General features: G+C 44.7%; 1 protein-coding gene across 2 annotated transcripts in view; it reads left to right on the top strand.

The window, feature by feature from the left end:
* Nucleotides 1-3,509: 3,509 nt before the first annotated feature.
* Nucleotides 3,510-20,267, top strand: part of RIMKLB (ribosomal modification protein rimK like family member B) — a 43,553-nt gene continuing 26,795 nt past the window's right edge. The window contains exons 1-2 of one of the 2 annotated variants that reach the window (XM_068258640.1): nucleotides 3,516-3,595; nucleotides 7,863-7,958. The gene's annotated coding sequence lies outside the window, so the exon portion shown is untranslated. Of the gene's footprint in view, nucleotides 3,596-7,862; nucleotides 7,959-20,267 lie in introns of both variants that reach the window. The other variant, XM_068258639.1, reaches the window with a different exon arrangement.

Raw genomic sequence — 20,267 nt, 5'->3', positions numbered from 1 at the left:
GGGGGGGTCACGTGGTGCTTTTCCCCCTATACTGGGGATGGGAATACTATGCATTTCCTCTTTACAAATGTAAATTGTGATGGGGGCCTTTATCATTGCACCTTCCTTTTTGGCTACTTGGGGCACATTTATCAGTAAAGGATTTAATAGTATTGAGGGGCAAATCAACAGTTGACTCCCCCCCCCTTTTAATTAATTTCTTTGATTTGTTCTTGCCTATGGTAACAGTTCACCTTTTTTCAGCAGTTGCCTTCTGAATCTTGAAAATGTTGACCTGTTGGACCAAGCTGCCTGTGAATTGGACAGCAGCAAATTCATTCATCATATGTTGATTCCTTGTTTCTGAATGCTATACAAGCTGTCTCTGTCCATCATGCAGCAGTGGTGTTGTGCTGACTGGAAGTTACTACTAATAAAGAGATGTGACAGGGTTCATAAGTGTTACCGGGTTCATAAGAGTAACTGTGTTCTCACAACATATTTGGGTCTTCTTACATACTTTGTATTTCTATAGGTAGGTGTGGCTATTCAGTGGAATGTGTATATAAGAACAGTACCTCTCTGGTAATGTTTGTCGAACTCTGTGACCTAATAGGTGACTCAGGTTGTATGCTTGCAACACTCTGAAACTTTGATGTTAGTACTTGGATAACTGTTCATATTTTTGTGATCCTGTGCTTTTAACATACTGCTTTGGCACATGATTTTCCTCATTGCATGGTCATAGAAGCTAATATAGACTTGTGAAGCTGTACCTTCTGCCCTGCATGCACATATGTTCCCAGATGTTGGTGGAGGTGGGTGTGACTGCTTCAGCGATGCATTGACACTAAGACCTCGTTCACATAATGTGCGCATTTGGAAGTGTGCATGTGTGACACGCAAGAACGGTATAGACAGCCTTCCTGCCGTTCACCATATGCGCTTCGCAGCAGTACGATGCGCTATGATTCGCTTGTGGGCTGCTGCATGCTTTCTGCCCGCAAACGCAGGGCTCACCCAATTACTGTAGTGACTAGGATCAGTGGCGCAGATGGCGTGCGATTGTACCAGGGCTTTGGAGTCAGAAATTTTAGGTACCTGGAGTCGGTGATTTCATAAACTGAGTCGGATGATTTTTGTACAAAATCCACAGCCCTTGTAAGTATTATGCTGGGAATACATGGCACGGTTTTGAGGCTTATTAGCCCGCCTGCTCGATTCTTATTTTCCATTTGTGTTTCTTATCTTTTCCCATTGTTCCCGATGCTGAATCAATCGGGCGGGAGATCGGACATGTCGGAAATGATCAACCGAGCCATCTAAATGGCTCAAACGTACCGTGTATTCCCAGCATTAGATTAGGGAGTCTGAGCCATTTTGGGTACCTGGAGATGGAGGTTTCATAAACAGGAGTCGGAGTGGAGTCAAGATTTTTGTACCGACTCCACAGCCCTGGATTGTACGCATTACGTTCCAATCGCACGGCCATTTGTGCTAGTTAGATGTGAGCGAGGCCTAAATTCTCAGCTGATGCTGTCCTAATCAGCCGACCTGGCCAAATTAAATCTAGCATGTGTATATAGCTTTAGTGCAGATCAGATTGCACCTATCCTGACAGCGAATTACAGGACTTCTCAGGACAAAGCATCAAATTTGAACACCAATTTAAAGCAACACTGCCACATCAGCTACGTTCTGATTGCAATTGTTGTTTGAAATGCAGCAATGTGTGGAAATGCCTCAAGTTTGTATGCCCTCTACAGCTCATGAAATTGGATTTGGTCCTTTACACAGTTTCCCCCACCCCCGAGGAGTACATCTGGTCCCCTGCAGGTGGTGGCTGTCTGCTCTATTCCTGCAGGTGGTGGCTGAGGTCTTATCCCCTGCAGAGACTATATAGTTTTTAGATTTGTGCTGGCTGGCAGCAAATTACAGGGTTTCTTAATACAATCTCACCTTCGATGCATCCTGTGAATTAGTTAACCAGTCATCCCCTCTAAAAGGTGTCAGCAAGGTCAAATGATACTCGTGGCATAGAAGTATAACAGTTTCCATTGTTCTGAATAGGGATTTGTTTAGCTTGTATAACATTTCAAATCACATGCAAGTTCTTGCGTCACATAAATTAAGAACTCTGTACTTCTATTTATTTGGCATTTACGGTGAGATAAGACGCCCAATTTAGTCAGTGTCCTATACGTAGGTCCTGCATATGATCTGCTGCTTTGGCAGGTTAGGGCAAACTTCCAATTGCCTTTACTATTCTCTCATATCCTGCAGGCATACTGAGCATCATTGGCCACGTGGTAGGCGTACTTGGGTTGTCGTCGTCATTCGCTACAGCCCCCCCCCCTTCCAAACAAAGACAGTGATTGTACCTGCAAATTCTATTTTGTTATGTAGATGGATAGCCTACTACTATATGGCCATTTTGCCCAAATGCCATGTTGGCATGACCACTTCACCTCAGCATGCATAGTCCCATCCACCATCAACTGAGAAACTTGAAAAATTCCAGGCACCAGACCAAAGGATAAACCATAGACTCCTTTATTGCATCCTCAGGAAAGACAGACGCCTTTGACCTCTGAAGCTGGTATAGCGCTAAATGGCTTTTGGGGCGTGCGCACTGTGGTGTCTCTTTGGTGAAGAAAGGTGTCTATGTTGCCTGGAGATTTTCAAGCTTCTCAGTTGATGGCATTTATGGTTCTTTGTCCAGAAGCACAGCCCTCCACCTGTTTCCCTCACATGTCTAACCTAGCAAATCTAGTGCTCTTTCTCATCTACTAGAGTCCCATCCACCCTGAGCCCCCTGAAGGTATGCATGCTTTAGGTGGGAATCTGAAGACTTGTGGTGTGGACGACTGTGGTACAGAATGGAGATTGGGCTTTGGACTGATTTCTGCGTCTTCATTAACCATGATTAGGTCAGATGAAGGTGCGAGTTAATTGGTTTTGTTGTGGCTGTTAAATATTTGAGGATGTTTTATTTACGGATCAGGTGCCAGAAGGGAAAATGCTCACGTCCTCAGTTCCAGTCTCTGATTGCTTCAGAACATAAACATGACATTTGGAGGAGACACAATAATGCCAGTTCATCTGTTGGCACAGATCAGCGCTGGAGCCAGCCAGTGTCTGCAGATAACACTGAGCAGATAAGTGGCCCGCTGATGATGCACGCTGGGTTGGAGTTGACATAATTTTGCGGCTTGCGGAGAGTGTTTTGAAACTGCTCTTTAGTGAACATCTTTGTTTGCCATTAGTGAACTTAGTATGGTTATGGTCTATAGCAGTGATCTGCAAACCTGGCTCTCCAGCTGTTAAGGAACTACAAGTCCCACAATACAGTGCGGGAGTCTGACAGCCACACTCATGATTCGTAAAGGCAAATGCATTGTGGGACTTGTAGTTCCTTAACAGCTGGAGAAGCAAGTTTGCAGATAACTGGTCTGTGGTGCTCTGCAGCTTCCTGGAGAGATTTAGTTTTTTTTTAACGTTCGTTTTCTTTCTTTCTCTTTTTATGTCTTGCAGGTTACATTAATTTTAGAAAACTACTTTTTCACAAGTCGCAGAAGCAGTCCGGGTTACACGTCCAACCCACCTGCGGATTGTTGTAAGTATCTTATCTGACTGGAAGTGGCTAATGGGGACCACCTTGTTAAAGCGGACCTGAACTCAGAACTTCATCTCCACTCTAAAACTCTAAAAGATAAGCAACAGTATAATAACCTTTTAATGAAAAACATTTTTGTTACAGCTGATACAAAACCTACACTAAATCTGCAGTGTCTACTTACTGCTTTCATGGAAGCAGACATGGGGTTAACATCCTGTGTTTACAAATGAGCTCTCTGCTGTGGCAGTCAGCTGATACAGCTAGGGGATCAAATTACCGTATATTCCGGCGTATAAGATGACCCCCTCACCCCCCCCAAAAAAAAATTCAGTTAAAATATAGTTTTGGATATACTCGCGGTATAAGACTACTCCTCTTCCAATGCACACCAAATAAAAAAAAATCATATACTGGTGCTATGTATGAACAGGTACTGGTGCTGTACTGTATGTGGTACCAACTATATAACAGTATATAGGCAATTGACTGTTTGGATTGGTCAACCCTCCCTAAGTGGATTGGTCAGCTCTCCTTGGAAGAATAGATCGCATTGTGCCCATAAAACACGCCTTTCACCCTTCTGGCCCACTCATCCTATGTACACCTCCTTCTCTGCCTCTCAGATCTTACACATGTGCGCCTGCGCAGCTTCACTACAGTCCTCAGCAGCGAGATCTGAGAGTCGGTAACAGGATAGGGTGTATCCACTGGCATCAATGACACCCGGCGTAAGACGACCCCTGAATTTTCAGAAGATTTTTAAGGGTTGAAAAGTAGACTTGTACACCAGAATATACAGTACAATTTGTGATTAGTCACAGATCAGGGGGAATCAGACTATACTCTCTAAGTACATGCAGGGTGCATTTCTGTATGTTTTAATTCTGTCATGTGCAAGAGTTGATGTCCACTTTAATAGAGAAATCTCCAGCTCTCTCTCCAAACATGCGGAGTCAGGTTCAGCTGCTTCCCCAGAAATTTCCACCTTGTCCCTGGAGGGGCAAGTAAACTAATTATTCCTCCCAGTCCTAAAGTTTTTAACAGCAACACTTCTCAATAGTTTTGACTTATTCAGGCCAAAGGTTATACGCGATGCTTCCCTGCTATACCAGGGATGTTATCAAACAAATATTGATAGTTTTCCTGGTTTACAGCATTAATTCAGACTTCAGTGGGAGCTTCATGTAATGATTGTGCCACTAGTTTTGTATAGTCTGCAGTGTTCTCCCCAGAAATTGTTTCCAGCCGGGTGGCATAAAAAAGCCAGGTGAGGCTAGAGGAGAATGCAAGGCCGTGCTTCTCTGAGCAACTCTGCTTACAGCAGAGGAGGAGGTGAGCTGATAACAACCGGGTGCTCATCAAAACTAGCTGGGTGGAGCACTGGTCTAATGCAGTACAAAGATATGCAGCTGTTGCTTGCTGCATCTACTGTTCTTTTTATTAAATGTTAAAGTACACCTGAACGCTTGCACAGAATAGTAGGAAAACAGAAAAATCCACTCTGTATGTACTTAGAGTTTAGCCTGTCTAATCACAAGTTGTAATTTGATCTCTCCCCGTGTCACCTGACTGCCACAGCGGATGAACTCATTTGAAAGCACAGGATGTTAATATATCTGCTTCCATGAAAGCAGGAAGTAGAAACACTGGAGATTTATTGCAGGATGTGTATCAGCTGTAACAAAAAAATGTTTTTCTTTAAAGGTTGTTATGCTGTTGTGTATCTCTTAGAGCAGAGAGGAAGTTCTGAGTACAGGTCTGCTTTAAGGTATAATTTAATAGTAAAAAAAATTATGGTATGTAGTGTCGGAGTATGCTTGAGAATAAAGCTGTATGTGAGACTTGGCGAGGTGGCTGATAATGACTGCCTCTGCTAAGAATCGTGTGTGTGCGTGTGCGCATAGCGACCCCCCCCCCCCCCCCACGCACTCAGACCCCTGCGGATCAACTTGGCTGAGCACTTAGAGCGTTGTTCTACCCACTGGCCCTGCCTTCCTCGTTGTCAGTTCTCCGTCGGCCTAGTTAACATCTGACCTGCCTGGGTATACCATCAATAACCAGATTATAAATACTCCTACAGATAATTGCAGCTAATAATACAAATAAGCTACCCCATATAAAACGCACTGTGCGATATTCTTGCCGGTAGATGAAGTGCTCTGTGCTAAATAAGGGATCAATCCGCCTCCAAGACTGCCGTACAAATATTAGGAACCCTTTTATGTACAGGGGCTGTGTTGGTGCACCAGGAAATGGATATTGGTAGGAAAAGTAACCCAGTAAGGGCTCAAACCCGTTAGAACAGCGTTTTTCAACCGCTGTGCCGCAGCACACTAGTGTGCCGTACAGGTCTGGCCTCTCGCCAGACCTGTTCCTACTGTAGGGGCGCAGGAGGGGGGAAGCAGCGCTAGGAGGGGCAGTGGAGGCAGCGGTGGGGAGGGGGGAAATATCCCCCCCCTCCCTCACCTGGGACCCCTCCTTCTGCCTCTCTCCCCCTCCATTTAGCGATGGCAAGTGCGGGCTCGGCGGCGGGGAGGGATGCGGAGAATTACTCACCACTTCCGCGTTCCAAGCGCCAGCAGCGTCATGTCGTCAGATCTCCGCGTTCAATGCCGCCCACTGTGCTTCCTGATTAGCGGAAGCACAGTGGGCGGCATTGAAGGCGGAGATCTGTGACATGACGCTGCCGGCGCTTGAAACGTGGCGTGGTGAGTCTGCGCATATATCTCCTCGCCGCCGAGACTGCAGTGCACTTGCCACCGCTAAATGGAGGGGGAGAGAGGCAGAAGGAGGGGTCCCAGGTGAGGGGGGGGGGGGGATATTTCCCCCCTCCCCACCGCTGCCTCCACTGCCCCTCCTAGCGCTGCTTCCCCCCCTCCTGGGCATCTATACTGGGGGGAACTGTACTAGCTATACTGGGGGCAACTAAACTAGCTATACTGGGCACTATACTGGGGCACTACCTACCTATACTGGGTACTACCTACCTATAGTGGGCACTATGCTAGCTATACTGGGCACTATGCTAGCTATACTGGGCACTATGCTAGCTATACTGGGCACTATGCTAGCTATACGGGCACTATGCTAGCTATCTGGGCACTATGCTGGCTATCTGGGCACTATGCTAGCTATCTGGGCACTATGCTAGCTATCTGGGCACTATGCTAGCTATCTGGGCACTATGCTAGCTATCTGGGCACTATGCTAGCTATCTGGGCACTATGCTAGCTATCTGGGCACTATGCTAGCTATCTGGGCACTATGCTAGCTATCTGGGCACTATGCTAGCTATCTGGGCACTATGCTAGCTATCTGGGCACTATGCTAGCTATCTGGGCACTATGCTAGCTATCTGGGCACTATGCTAGCTATCTGGGCACTATGCTAGCTATCTGGGCACTATGCTAGCTATCTGGGCACTATACTGGCTATTCTGGGCACTATACTGGGGCACTATACTGGCTATACTGGGTACTACCTACCTATACTGGGCACTACCTACCCATACTGAGCACTATACAGGGGCACTACCTATCCATACTGGGACTATACTAGCTATACTGGGGTAACTATACTAACCGTACTGGGGCAACTAAACTCACTATACTGGGGCAACTATGCTAGCTATGCAGCCGCACCCCAGCCCCCCCCCCCCCCCCCCCCCCATAGCCTGCTGCGCACAGCACTGTCCACTAGGTTGCGCAAACACCCGCCCCTCCCCCGCCGTTCCCCGGAGAAAAATATGGTCAAAGTGTTCCCCGGGCCGGAAAAGGTTGGGAACCACTGCGTTAGAAGACTTTCCTATGAGCTAGTGATTTGAAAAAGCTCTTGCTAATGCAATGTAATGTTTGTATTTTTTTTTTTGCTCAAGTGCGATCACACCCATAGCATTACATTAGTAAAAGATTTTCAAACTCAGAAAAGCGCTCCTAGTGGGTTTCAGGCCTAATGTGCAAATAAAGTGCTTGGGAGGAGGTGGCTAGAAAATAACAAAGGTGCTGGGGAGGAGGTGGCTAGAAAGTAACAAAGGTGCTGGGGAGGAGGTGGCTAGAAAGTAACAAAGGTGCTGGGGAGGAGGTGGCTAGAAAGTAACAAAGGTGCTGGGGAGGAGGTGGCTAGAAAGTAACAAGTTACCTGCAGAGTGTTGGAGAGTGCAATCCTCCAGCCACTCCTAATGTAAACTTTTTTAAGGTTTGTGTATTTTCTAGCTATTTCCTTTCTACCACTTAATTTCCTCATTACGGCATTCCTTTCCTAGCAGCAGCTATTTCCTGGTGCACCAGCACACCCACTGCACGCCTATCTGTAGGAGGAAGTAGAGCAGCAGTAAGCGCAGGTGCCAGAGGCAGCAAGCAAGGTATGTTACCTGCTATGGCCCACAACGACTTCTGCCAAACTATTTTCTCTTTCCAGCTCAGCCTTACTAAACCATATTTAGAAAATGTACAGTGCACAAACAAGAAAAGTCGGCATGTCCTTATCACCCATGGCATGTGTACGTTTAGTCAGCTTATTAAACTGGTTTTTGACACCAGTTTGCTTAAAGTGTACCTGAAGTCACTTAAAGTGGATCTGAGATGGAAAACTAACTATAACAAGTAACTTGTCTATATATCTTTTCTAAAGTTTAGGTAGTTTACACAGCAAATCTAGCTGCAAACCGCTTCAACAGTTTATGATTTATTCCTGTGATTCAATGGGTGGCCATGTTCTGTTTGTCACATTACACACAGGCAAGCTGATCTGTATCTCCATCCCTCAGCCTGTGAAAACTTCACTCCCCTCTCCTCCACTCTGCCTCTGAAATCTCTGGCTAGTAACCTCCTCGCCAGACTGAGCTCCCATCAGCCGTTGCTACTAAGGTTCATAGTGCCAAGGCTCTCTGGAGAGGCTGTGGGCGAGGCTTGTTTAGTTTATAGGGAATTGGAGTATTAAAACAAACAAAAAGTAGTTGGATTGAGGGAATGCCTTATAAACTATATATGAAAGGAACACAATTATGCAATGAGTAAAAGTTTCTTGGATCCACTTTAACAAAAAAGTACTTATCTCTGCCCACTCCTGCACTGATCTGGGACCCTCTAAACAATCTCTGACTTTAATATTGAAGATTGCTCACAGCCACACTCCCTTCCGTGTACAAATACGACAGCATTGCGGCCTGCGCAGTATCATGCAGCTGCTCATGTATGCCTTTTTTTCTTTTTTTGCTCCATGCTACCTACTGCATAGCACCTGTGCAGTGCAGCCACGCATGTTCTTGGAGAGTTGCGAAGGTGAAAAGGGGCCATCAGTGGAGTGGTTGTGGAGGATACTGACCTAAGTATGTAACTTTTATTTGTTAGTTACAGGCATACTTCAAACGCTTCCGAACTGTGGCAATGGAAATCTACGCCATGTTTGGGACCTGTTATCCCTGCCAGGGCGTAGATTTCCATTACTGCACCACACGCGACTGCCGATGAGCAGGAGAGCCAGGCAACTGGTATTGCCTAAAAAGATATAAATATGGCAGCCTCCATATACATTTCACTTCAGGTTCCCTTTAAGGGGCCAGAGACTACTAGTAAGGAAGTGGTTAACCTTTGGAAGTAGATTCATGAGCAAAGGAAAAGGGTTGTTTGACATTAAATTATCCTTCAAGTTGTATTTGTTATTGGAATTCATTTTCAAAATGCGCCTCATCATTTTAAGAAGCAGCACACAGTAAGTGTAAGAAAATTGCTGCTGCAGGCGATAGATCTGTTTTGGCTAATCCAATATTTTTATTTTAGAGCAAGCTATCAAGAACAGTCAGTCCTTCTCCTCGGGCATAATGTGCTATCATGCCTAAGGAACAGATATGACTGTTAGGGAAGCTTGCTAATGACAATATTGTTAGCTGGCCAAATAAAAATGTAACCTGTCTAATTTTTTTTTTTTCCTCCTCTCTGACATGGTGTTATAAACCACCAGTAAAGTGAAATATAATATAATTTTTATACTGAATAAATCCTGAATGGCACCTTGAGTGATACATACAGCGATTGTAGACGTCCCCCACCCCCAAAAGGCCTTAGGAAGCCAGGTAGCCTATCCTTTAGTCTACATACAGAGACTACATACTAAAGCAGCCCATACACTCAGCCGATTTTCTGGCCGATCGATCGATCGCGATCGATCGATCGATCGCAAATCGGTTGGCCAATCGACCGATCGACGGCCGATTTCGATCGATTTCGATGGATTTCCATCGAACTAGCAGGGTGGAAAATTTAGGTCGATCTGATGAGATTGCTTATCAGTTTGCATTGGCCTTAATGGAAATCTGATGGCAAAAAAATGCCATCAGATCGAATTTCAACAGATTTCAAACTGAAATCTATTGGAATTCTATCCTGGTAAAAAATGTTCTAAAAACGCATCAGATAGATCATCAGATGCATTTCTTATCTGTCTGCTGCCAATCTGACGAGTGTATGGGCACCCTAAGTGATGTAGCTGAAACATAGGTAGTCAGAGGAGCTGTCAGCCATATTATCTCAGAAAAAAACATACATGTATATAAATATTTGCTCTGCTTATATAACATATGTATTGCACTGTCCATGCTTTGATTTTAGTGATTTTTGACAGTTAAAAGAGAAAATCCTTCTTAGCATTTCCCATTTTAACTGTGGCTATTTTGAAGCAAATCCTGATGTTATTTCCTCCCTTACTCCTCTGCCTGATTGTGTATGCATTGCCATCCTCCACTACAGAAAGTGCATTGTCTCAGCATGAGAAATATTGGCCAGAGAGAAACAGGTGTGGGAGGGGAAAGCAGGAAGGCAAGAGGCTTCAGCCAATGAGGCTGCATTAGTTAAGTCTGAGGGGAAAGTGGAGAAGCAAAAAAAGGACAACCCAGCATGCCCAGCAACTTTCTTTGTGCACCAAATGTTCTGTGTGCCAAATAAGTCAGGTAAACTGGTGAATGGTCATTTTATCAAGAAGAAAAGTAATGGTGATTTTAACTTTTGGATTGCCTGGTTCGGATCCTTATTGTTTACCAGATAAAAATAAAGAATTGATTTTATGCCCGACAGTTGGAAATTAAACAGGAACTTCAGTGAAAATAATGTAATAAAAAAAGTGGTTCATTTTTACAATAATTATGTATAAATGATTTAGTCAGTGTTTGCTCATTGTAAAATCTTTTAAATCCCTGATCTACATTCTGACATTACATGGTGACCTTTTTACTGTTGGCAGGTGATGTAGCTGCGGCATGCTTTTTTTGGCAGCTGTAAACAGCTATTTCCCACAATGCAACACCGTTCACAGACAGGAAACTGCCAGAAGTACCACGGTCCACAGTTTCTTGTGGGAGGGGTTTCGCCACAATATCAGTTATACAGCGCCCCCTGATGGTCTGTTTGTGAAAAGGAATAGATTTCTCATGTAAAAGGGGGTATCAGCTACTGATTGGGATAAAGTTCAATTCTTGGTTGGAGTTTCTCTTTAAGGACCAGGACACACTAGCAGTGCTTGCTAATATCTGGCCATTGGCACTAGGACAGTGGTGTCCCCTATGAGGGTGATTCCACTACAGAGCTTGTGGTTTGTATGAAATAACAAACGCGCTGCCTATAACACCTTCAAGGTGATTGAAGAATTGCATGAGAAAATAGTGCTGCTTCAAATTAATTATGAAAATCTCTTTGGAAATGTTTAACAGATCGCAAACTCCATTTCTGCTCCCCGCAACAATTCTCCCCTGCGCCTGTGTGAGGCAGCATCTGCATACATGAACAGACTTCATCTTCAAGGGGTGTACACACATCTAATTGTGATTGGTAACTGGCTAAATTTACCACTACCATGTGAAATGAATGTTTGCCTACACAATCTGTTCATAGTATCCACACTCTGTTAAGCCCTCATTGCTAAATGGATGTGGTGGCATCGGCCAGTCAATTGTATGTGTATGCACCTGAAGAAAACTGATCTGAAGTATGGCTTTCTCACAGCTGGGGGTGGATTTGTAAAGCTAAGCAAGGGATAAAAAGGAAGTTGACAGTATGTGAAAAAGTACTGCATTTGTAAAGAGGGAGTATTTGAGATCTTTCAGGAAGTAGTATCCAAACTCAAGGTGGAATTTTTTTTTTTTATTTTTTTTTTTTTTTACAAAAAAAGAAAACAAACAAACATTGCCTGGGATCCTTAGGGTAACGACTCTGCAGCTCTGGGTGTCTCAACACAGAGCAGGGAGGCAGGGAAGAGGCAGAGCTTGCCAATTAGAGCTGGGGAAAGGGGGTTCCTAACACTATAGTGGGAGTTTTGCAGTGAGTGCCTCTCCTGCAAGAGACGCCCCTTCCCCTTGTAGATTGCTGACAAGCAGCTTGTCGCCAATTTGAGGGGGTTACAGCGCAGCACGAGGGGTGCTGTGCAGCGCATAGGGGACACGGACATGGCACAGAGCAGTGAACATGCCTCTGTCCTATCTGCCCCTCCCTGTGCCACCTCAGGTACACTTTAAAGGACACCCGAGGCGAAAATAAACTAGTGAAATAAATGATTGTATCTATCTTCCTTCTCCAAAAAGTGACTTTTTAAGATATCCCATTGTTTTGTTTTATGTTAAATCTACTTTTTTATTTTTTTTATTTTTTTTTTGCTGCTTAACCTCCTTGCTGATCTAAAAAATCCGGCAAGGAGGCAGCGCCGCACCTTTTTTTTTTTTAAATTTTTTTCTTTTAATCATGTAGCGAGCCCAGGGCTCGCTACATGATAGCCGCTGGGCGGCGGCATCCCCCCACCCACTCCGATCGCCTTCGGCGATCAGAGCATGCAGGAAATCCCGTTGAGAACGGGATTTCCTGCAGGGCTTCCCCGGTCGGCATGGCGACGGGGCGGGATGACGTCATGGACGTCGGGACGTCACAGGGAATCCTGAACCGCCCCTCAGTGCTGCCTGGCACTGATTGGCCAGGCTGCGCAAGGGTCTGGGGCCGGGGGGGTTTGGGGATGGCGGCGAGCGGTGGCGATCGCGTACTACACGCAGCTAGCAAAGTGCGGGGCCTGAGAAATCCTCCTGCGCAGGTTACCCCAAGCTGAGCTCGGGATAACCGGCAAGGAGGTTGACGACACATTCACACAGTCATTGAAGTATGTCAGAGCTAAAATGTATGAACAGTTGACCTTTATCTCTTTCCTGCTTGCTCTCAGAAGCCATTTTCTGCTAAGAAATTCCAACTATAAAATCACTTTCCTTTCAGTGAGGGTCACACTGTTAGTCACTTCCTGTCTGAGTCAGGACTGAGTCAGCCACTTACACACCTGATATTTAACTCTTTCAGGCAGAGAAAGAAAAACAAAAAGGAACACAGCATAGTTGTGTGCTAGGCACTGTACATACCCATGTCTTCATGTCACACATCACCTCAGGTATGCTTTTAAGGTTCAGTTTGGAGTTTTTTTTTTTTTTTTTTTTTTCCTCCCCATCACTGCCAGTTAATTAACGTGTACAAAAGTGGAGAGCTCTCCGATTCTTTCTTTTTTTTTTTTTTTTAATCTTATTGACATTTCCTAACATCTGCTGCTGGTCACGTGATTGATCCTGTCCTCTGGCAGAGACAGTGTGACCTGTGCTTTGACATTATGTGACGGGCAGTAAGAGGAGGAGACGTTGCAAGTATTCCAGGTGAATATGACCTGGGCCTCTTTCCATCACTCAGTGTTTGGTTTTTTAAAGGTTCATTGTGGAGGGCTGCTTTGCTGGATATGATTAAAGTGGGTCTCTGAGATAAAACAAACATCCTTCAACAGATGGCACTGATTAGTATATAGTGTAAAATTGTACCTATATTAATCGTTACAAACCACCAAGAGTAAAGCCTCGCGCACACTAGATGCAATGCGGCCAATAACAACCACCTCTGCTGAGAATCCAGCGTGTACAGCAGCCTGCGGTGCTCTGCTGCCAGTCCTCAGATTTCAGCATTGCTTGCACCATTGGCGCTGTATTGCTCGCCTGGAGATTTTACAATCGCCCGCTCAGATTAGGTGGAAAAAAAATCAATCATTTTGCTAAACACTAATTAAGCTCCGCTTAGCTCAGACCCTTGGCTTTTGCTTATGAAATGAGTGCTTCTGAAATGTGGAGCTGTCTACTTGCAGAGCACAGACTTCTGGTTTTTGAGCGGTGAAAGGACCTTTCAGAAAACACAGAAGCCCAGCTTCCAGAGACAGATCAGGTGCCCAGCTTGTATGTATGTGTGTATATGTTACGGCCAGAACCTGAAGTTTGGCCACTTCCGGTTGTGGCCGGTCAATGTGCGAAGTGGCCGCGGCACCACGACCAATGTCCAAAATGAGCCGAATCCTGGTGGCTCAGATCATTTTTCCCCCGGCGCTGGCTCCGCCTCCCTGCTATCGGCTTTCAGTCAGCCGGAGACACACGAGTGTCAAATTCTGATCGGAAGAAAAATCGTTCACTACACCATCAACGAACCAATCAAGAAAATCCAAATATTGGTTTGACAAAAATCCAATCGGACAACTATTTTCATAATTGTCCATAATCGATTGTGCCCGTCTACTGAGATTATTTTCAACCAATCCTATCAGAATTTCTGATCGCTAGAAATTAAACAGTTAGTAGCCACCTTTAGCATTTTTATTTTTTTTTAATAGTGCGTACACACACTTCGGATTTTTTTTAAACGACCCGTCGTTTGGACGTCTGGGCGTTCAGTCGTCCGGACGTCAAATCGGACGTGTGTACAGTCCGTTGTTCAGCTGATAAGACTGGTCTTGAACGATCCGCCAGGCGAAAAAGTGTAAAATTTAAAAGAAATTTAAAGACCTACACAAGTTTCTTGCTGAGTAAAATGAGCCATGAATTACTTTTCTCCTATGTTACGGTCACTTACAGTATGTAGTAGAAATCTGACAGAACCGACAGTTTTTGGTCCTGCTCATTTCCTCATGGTGGGTTCTCAGCATGGCCTTTATCCTATATAATAAAACCCCTGTGTCTCTGCGTCCTGTCCCTGTGTCCGTGCTTCCAGACTTGATGGTTTGCTGTCTGAGAACCTCATCGCATTGTGGGAAACGGCTCTTTCCAACTGCCAAGCAAGCAACATCTCCCTGTGTGCGTATACTGCAGACAGCGGTGGGGGACATGCTCGCGGTGCTGAGGGGGATGGGGAAGGAAGTGCCCTTTGCCTAGCGCCCATTGTTTAATGGGCGGGCTTTTTTTTACTAGTTTTTTATATAGACTCTCCCTGAAAAGTATTTATACAATAATGCTGGCCAGCCTCCCTGCTCACTACAGTTTTTTGGCAGTTGGATGGAGCAACTGCCATTTACTAAGTAAAACGCAGGGGTCACACTTGTCTTTCAGTTTCTACACTTTTCAGAAAACTGAAGGGGTCACACTTGTCTTTCAGTTTCTACACTTTTCAGAAAACTGAAAGACAAGTGTGACTCCTGCCTTACAGCAGCTAATGTAATTTTATAGAGAAAACTGACAAATTGCGCTAGATGTCAGTTTTTTTTTTCTGTGTGCGAAATCTGCATAAAAGTGTGAACTTGCTTATTGATTAACATGAGTTCTCAGTTGAAGTCAGTTTTTCTGTGCAGAAAATGCGTACGAAAGCCAATAAGTGTGACCCTGCCTGAGGCCAGGGTCATACTTAGGCCCCGTTTTTACACTTAATCAGTTGCTCTTAGTTATAACTGAAAGGTCGACGGATTTTCAAAGCAAGTCCCATGTTTTCCTATGGCACCTTTCACACTTAACGCGGTTTAACTGAAATCTTTTCACTGCATTGCTATGGAGAAGAAAAAACTCGTACCAACTGATTAAGTGTAAACGGGGCCTAAGGGCCCGTTTCCACTACACACAGATTCTGGATGCAGAAAAACTGACTCAAACGAATGCCTATGGGCCTGTTCCCACTAAACACAATTTTTCTGATGCAGATTTTCCCATAGACATTCATTGGAGTTTTTCTGCATCCATTCTGCGTGTAGTGGAAGCACGGTGGCGTAGTAGTTAGCGCTCTCGCCTTGCAACGCTGGGTCCCCAGTTCAAGTCCCAGCCAGGTAAACATCTGCAAGGAGTTTGTATGTTCTCCCTGTGTCTGTGTGGGTTTCTTCCAGGTACTCCGTTTCCTCCCACATCCCAAAAACCTACAGATAAGTTAATTGGCTTCCCCCTAAATTGGCTCTAGACTACGATGCATACACTGCACAATATAGACATAGGACTATGGTAGGGATTCGCTTGTGAGCCCCTCTGAGGGACAGTTAAGTGACAAGACAATCTACTCTGTACAGCGCTGTGGAAGATGTCGGCGCTATATAAATACTAAATAATAATAGTGGAAACGGGCCCTTTAGACATTTGTATGTCTAGATTTACTTTAAAGGACACCCGAGGCAAAAATAAACTAATGAAATAAACTATTGTATCTTCCTTCTCCGAAAAATGGCTAAGATATTCCAGTTATTTTGTTTAAACCTACTTTTTAAGTTTTAACTGTTTTATTGTTTTTGCTTAATGACAGTCATTGAAGTATGCCAGAGCTAAAATTATGAGCTATTGACCCTTTTTATCTTTCCTGCTCTCAGAAGCTATTTTCTGCTAGGAAAGTGGTTTATAGTTGGAATTTCTTATCAGTGAGGGTCACACTGTAGTCACTTCCTGTCTGAGTCAGGACTGAGCCAGCCACTTACATACCTGATATTTAACTCTTTTCAGGCAGAAAAAGAAAAAAAGGAACACTGCATAGTTATTTGTGTGCTAGGCACTGTACATACCCATGTCTATATCTCATCATGTCATGTCACTTCGGGTATCCTTTACACTTTTGTGATAGTGGTCCTTAAGTTCCACTTTAAGTGTTCTATGCAGAGCTCCCTTTTTAAACTGCTGACATTGTGGTAGTGCCAGACAGGGAGTGAGCTCTGCATTGGAGATGTAATTTCAGGTAATTGTGTGGCATATTCTCCTGGGTCATCCATGAATGTAAAAAGACATGGGTTATGATGCATTTACCATCTGGGCAGCTTACACTATAGGGATGCCATCTGCAGCCTATGGGAAGTACAGCCACCTGCCCTTCATCTGATGTTTGCTACATTGGCCACAGTGTCATCTGATCTCTGACTTGTCTTGTGGTATTAGTCATAGGTGAGTCACCCAATATTCCAGGGCAGCTCTGTTGTGTAAACAACGTTCTCTGCTGAAGTCATTCATATAACTGAGCTACTTGGCACAGTGTTGTGTATGACATGCAAATATCCCCACTGGTTTGTATGTATTTGTGGAGGTTATGATCCACTTTGCATAGACTGGCTTCTTATTCACAATGGTTGAGGTTTAAAGAGACACTGAAGCAAAAAAAATGATGGAATTGGTTGTGTAGTAGTACAAATAATTATTAGAATATTAGTAGCAAGGAAAATATTAATTTTATTTTCAGTTTTATAACATTATTTTCAGTTTTTATAACATTGCATCATTCTCTAATATTTGCAGTTTACACGCTACTCAGCATTCTAAATGATTATTTTACAGAGCAGGCCAGTTAACTATTGACCTGTCCTCTCGAGAGAAAAAGAAAATACAACAACTGACAGTTGAGATAACAAGCTTCAGAAGACAGAGCTCTCCAACTTTGAAACTCAATGGCTCTTTTGCACAGATAACTGGAGTCTCTTAACTTCCCTGTGCTGGAAACAATATTAGACTTATGTCTCTGTTCCTAATGTTTTATTTCTTAGCTGTATTACACATACAAACCCTATCACAATTTTTTTTTTCCGCTTGTCTCTTTAAGTGAACAGTCCTAGAACTCTAGTTCATAAAATAAAACTTTTACTTTTTCTTCGCCTAAAAGTGGGAGCAGCATTTCCTGTTGCAATTCATAGACTCATTGTAAATGGACACTGGTGCTTAGTGTGAGATCTAAAAGTCAGCTGGGGGGGGGGGGGGGGGGGAATCAGTGCATTTTTCTGACTTGATGTAGATTTTGTGGAAGTTTGTAAGCAGATTGAAATTGGACCAGCCAGGTACAGTTGCTACTGATAATGCAACACAATCTGTAGCCAAGCAGAGGTGCCCCCAGGCTGCATATAGAAAACATCAGCTTACTAACAGTCATACTTGAAGGGTGCATTTTAACACATGTGGCAGGACTGTGCGACAGGTATGGCATGAATACGGCCTTGCTGCACTGACTGCAGCTTATCAGTTGTCAGCTGGCTTTGGTAAGCACAACAATTGGCCGTTATTTGGGTTTCCCTTCTCTGTAAAGTGTGACTGTAGATTAGAAGTGCCTCCTTAGTAAAATCATTGAATTGCCAATGCTGGCAGACCAGACACCGCACATTTTATATCACACTTTTTTCTCATGGCGGACTCTTCAGGGCTGCAACCACTTAGTGTGTGCTCAACAGGTGAATGGGGTCATTAGGGAGCCTTGCCCGAAGACTCCTTACTGGTTTTTACATACTGGCTTAAGGTGGGATTCTAATCCTGGTCAAAGGCAATATTACCAGTATGCTATCCAGCAGGAAACACTACAACTGTGTTAAAGGTAGAGCTGGGTGGGGCTAATGCTAACACTTTCCCAAATTGACTCCCTTTTTTTTTTTTTTTTTTTAATTAAATGCTGATTTTGTAGTGCTCCTGAGGAAAGGTAACCTGGTGCTAGCCAGCCTATGTAACCAGCTACATTTTGTTTAATAAAACATTAGGGATTCCCCTTTGCTGTTAGAGGTCAAGGGCCAGGCCTTGTTTGTTGCAAGGGTAGTGGATGCCTTTTTTTTTTTTTTTTTTTTTTTTTACCTGAATCTCCCTATCATTACTTATTAGTGGAGTAACCTGCAGATTATTGCAGGGCTGTGGAGTCGGAGTTGGGGCAATTTTGGGCACCCGGAGTTGGCGTCGTTGATTTCATAAACTTAGGAGTCTGAGTCGGATGATTTTTGTACAAAATCCACAGCCCTGTTAAAGGAATACTTAAGTCAGGAAAAAAAAATGACATTTACTCACCTGGGGCATCCCTCAGCTCCCCGAAGCTGGATGGTGCCCTCGCAGCCCCGCTCCGATCGTCCTGTCCCCGCCGGCGGCTACTTCCGTTTCGGCGACAGCCGCCGACAGGCTGGGAACGCGGCTGATTTTCCGCGTTCCCAGCCGCTGCTATCACCCTCTATGCTGCTATAGCGTCTATATATACGCTATAGCAGCATAGAGAGTGATAGCAGCGGCTGGGAACGCGGAAAATCAGCCGCGTTCCCAGCCTGTCGGCGGCTGTCGCCGAAACGGAAGTAGCCGCCGGCGGGGACAGGACGATCGGAGCGGGGCTGCGAGGGCACCATCCAGCTTCGGGGAGCTGAGGGATGCCCCAGGTGAGTAAATGTCATTTTTTTTCCCTGACTTAAGTATTCCTTTAAGTATTAGACTAAGGAGTCGGAGTCTGGGCCATTTTGGGTACCCGGAGTCGTGTTTCATAAACTGAGTTAGAGTTGGAGTCGGAAGATTTTTGTACCGACTCCACAGCCCTGGATTATTGGTATATTTCCACTGACCCTTCAGATACCTGTATGTCACTATGTGGTAATCCATGTTGTTGAACCTGCTTTGTAGGTTTTTTTCATTAAGTTGGTCCTAGCAGGTCTGTATAATCCACTTGGCAAGCTGTAGGGCTGCACACATGCACTACTGCTGGAGGGCTGGCATTGTGTACAGTGTGGAGCAGGAAGTCATGTGATACTGGGGGGGGGGGGGGGGGGAGAGACTTGCTGTGGGTGTTGAAATGCCAGTAGAGGCTGTGTGTTTATATAATTGTATCTCATTGACATGTGACACTCTGTAGTAAACATGCAGGTTTCCCGCTGCCTTAGGCAGGGGGAGTGTCAGTGAACTGCATAAAGTGCTGGAACTAAAGTGAGACCTTCCACAATTGTATACAGTGTTACTTCCTAATGATCAGTGTGTGCAGCATTTAGACTTTGCTGTGACGCTGCTGCTGCTGCTAGTTACTGACTGGATACTTCACTATTGTCTCACATGCATATGACTATAACGCAATAAGCAGATAACTGTGTACAGCTGAAAGCTCTAGCTCACCCTAATTTAATGCATATGATAGCAGGTTAGCAACACACAGATTTTGTTTTCATTACGTCTTTAATTTTTACAGTAAATATACTGAAGGTGTTTGGATGGCTACATCATGTAACCTGCTGCCAGCAAAGTGTGAATTGCTTCCCCAGCACAGAGCACATCTGTGACTCCGCCCACTTCCATGTGTTGAGGGAGAAATAACTGGCCAGCATTGCAGCTCAGTCTCTTCTTCCTCTAGCCCTTTCCCCCACCCTCCTCACTGTTTATAGAAGCCTCAAGGGTAGAGTTGTCTGTACTCACAGGCAGTGCTGTCCAGCTTCGTGGGTAGGGGGTGTGTCTAGCACCAAAAAATTTTTTTGGGCTGGAGGGGAGGAGCATCAATGTCTGGGCTTCGGGGCAGAGCCAAGCACAGACAAAAGGTTGGCCTGCCAGAGGAGGGGGCCCGACACAAATAGTCTGGGCAAGTGAGTGTGGCCCGGGGGCCGCCAGTTGGACAGCCCTGCTCAGGTATAGAGAGGATGCCCACTCCTAGCTCTTCCCTGATAAGTGGGGTATGATGGTATAGTA

This window comes from Hyperolius riggenbachi, chromosome 10, assembly GCF_040937935.1.
Source record: "Hyperolius riggenbachi isolate aHypRig1 chromosome 10, aHypRig1.pri, whole genome shotgun sequence".
Lineage (NCBI taxonomy): Eukaryota > Metazoa > Chordata > Amphibia > Anura > Hyperoliidae > Hyperolius > Hyperolius riggenbachi.
The sequence above is the reverse complement of the archived record's forward strand: the minus strand, read 5'-3'. Positions and strand labels throughout refer to the sequence as shown.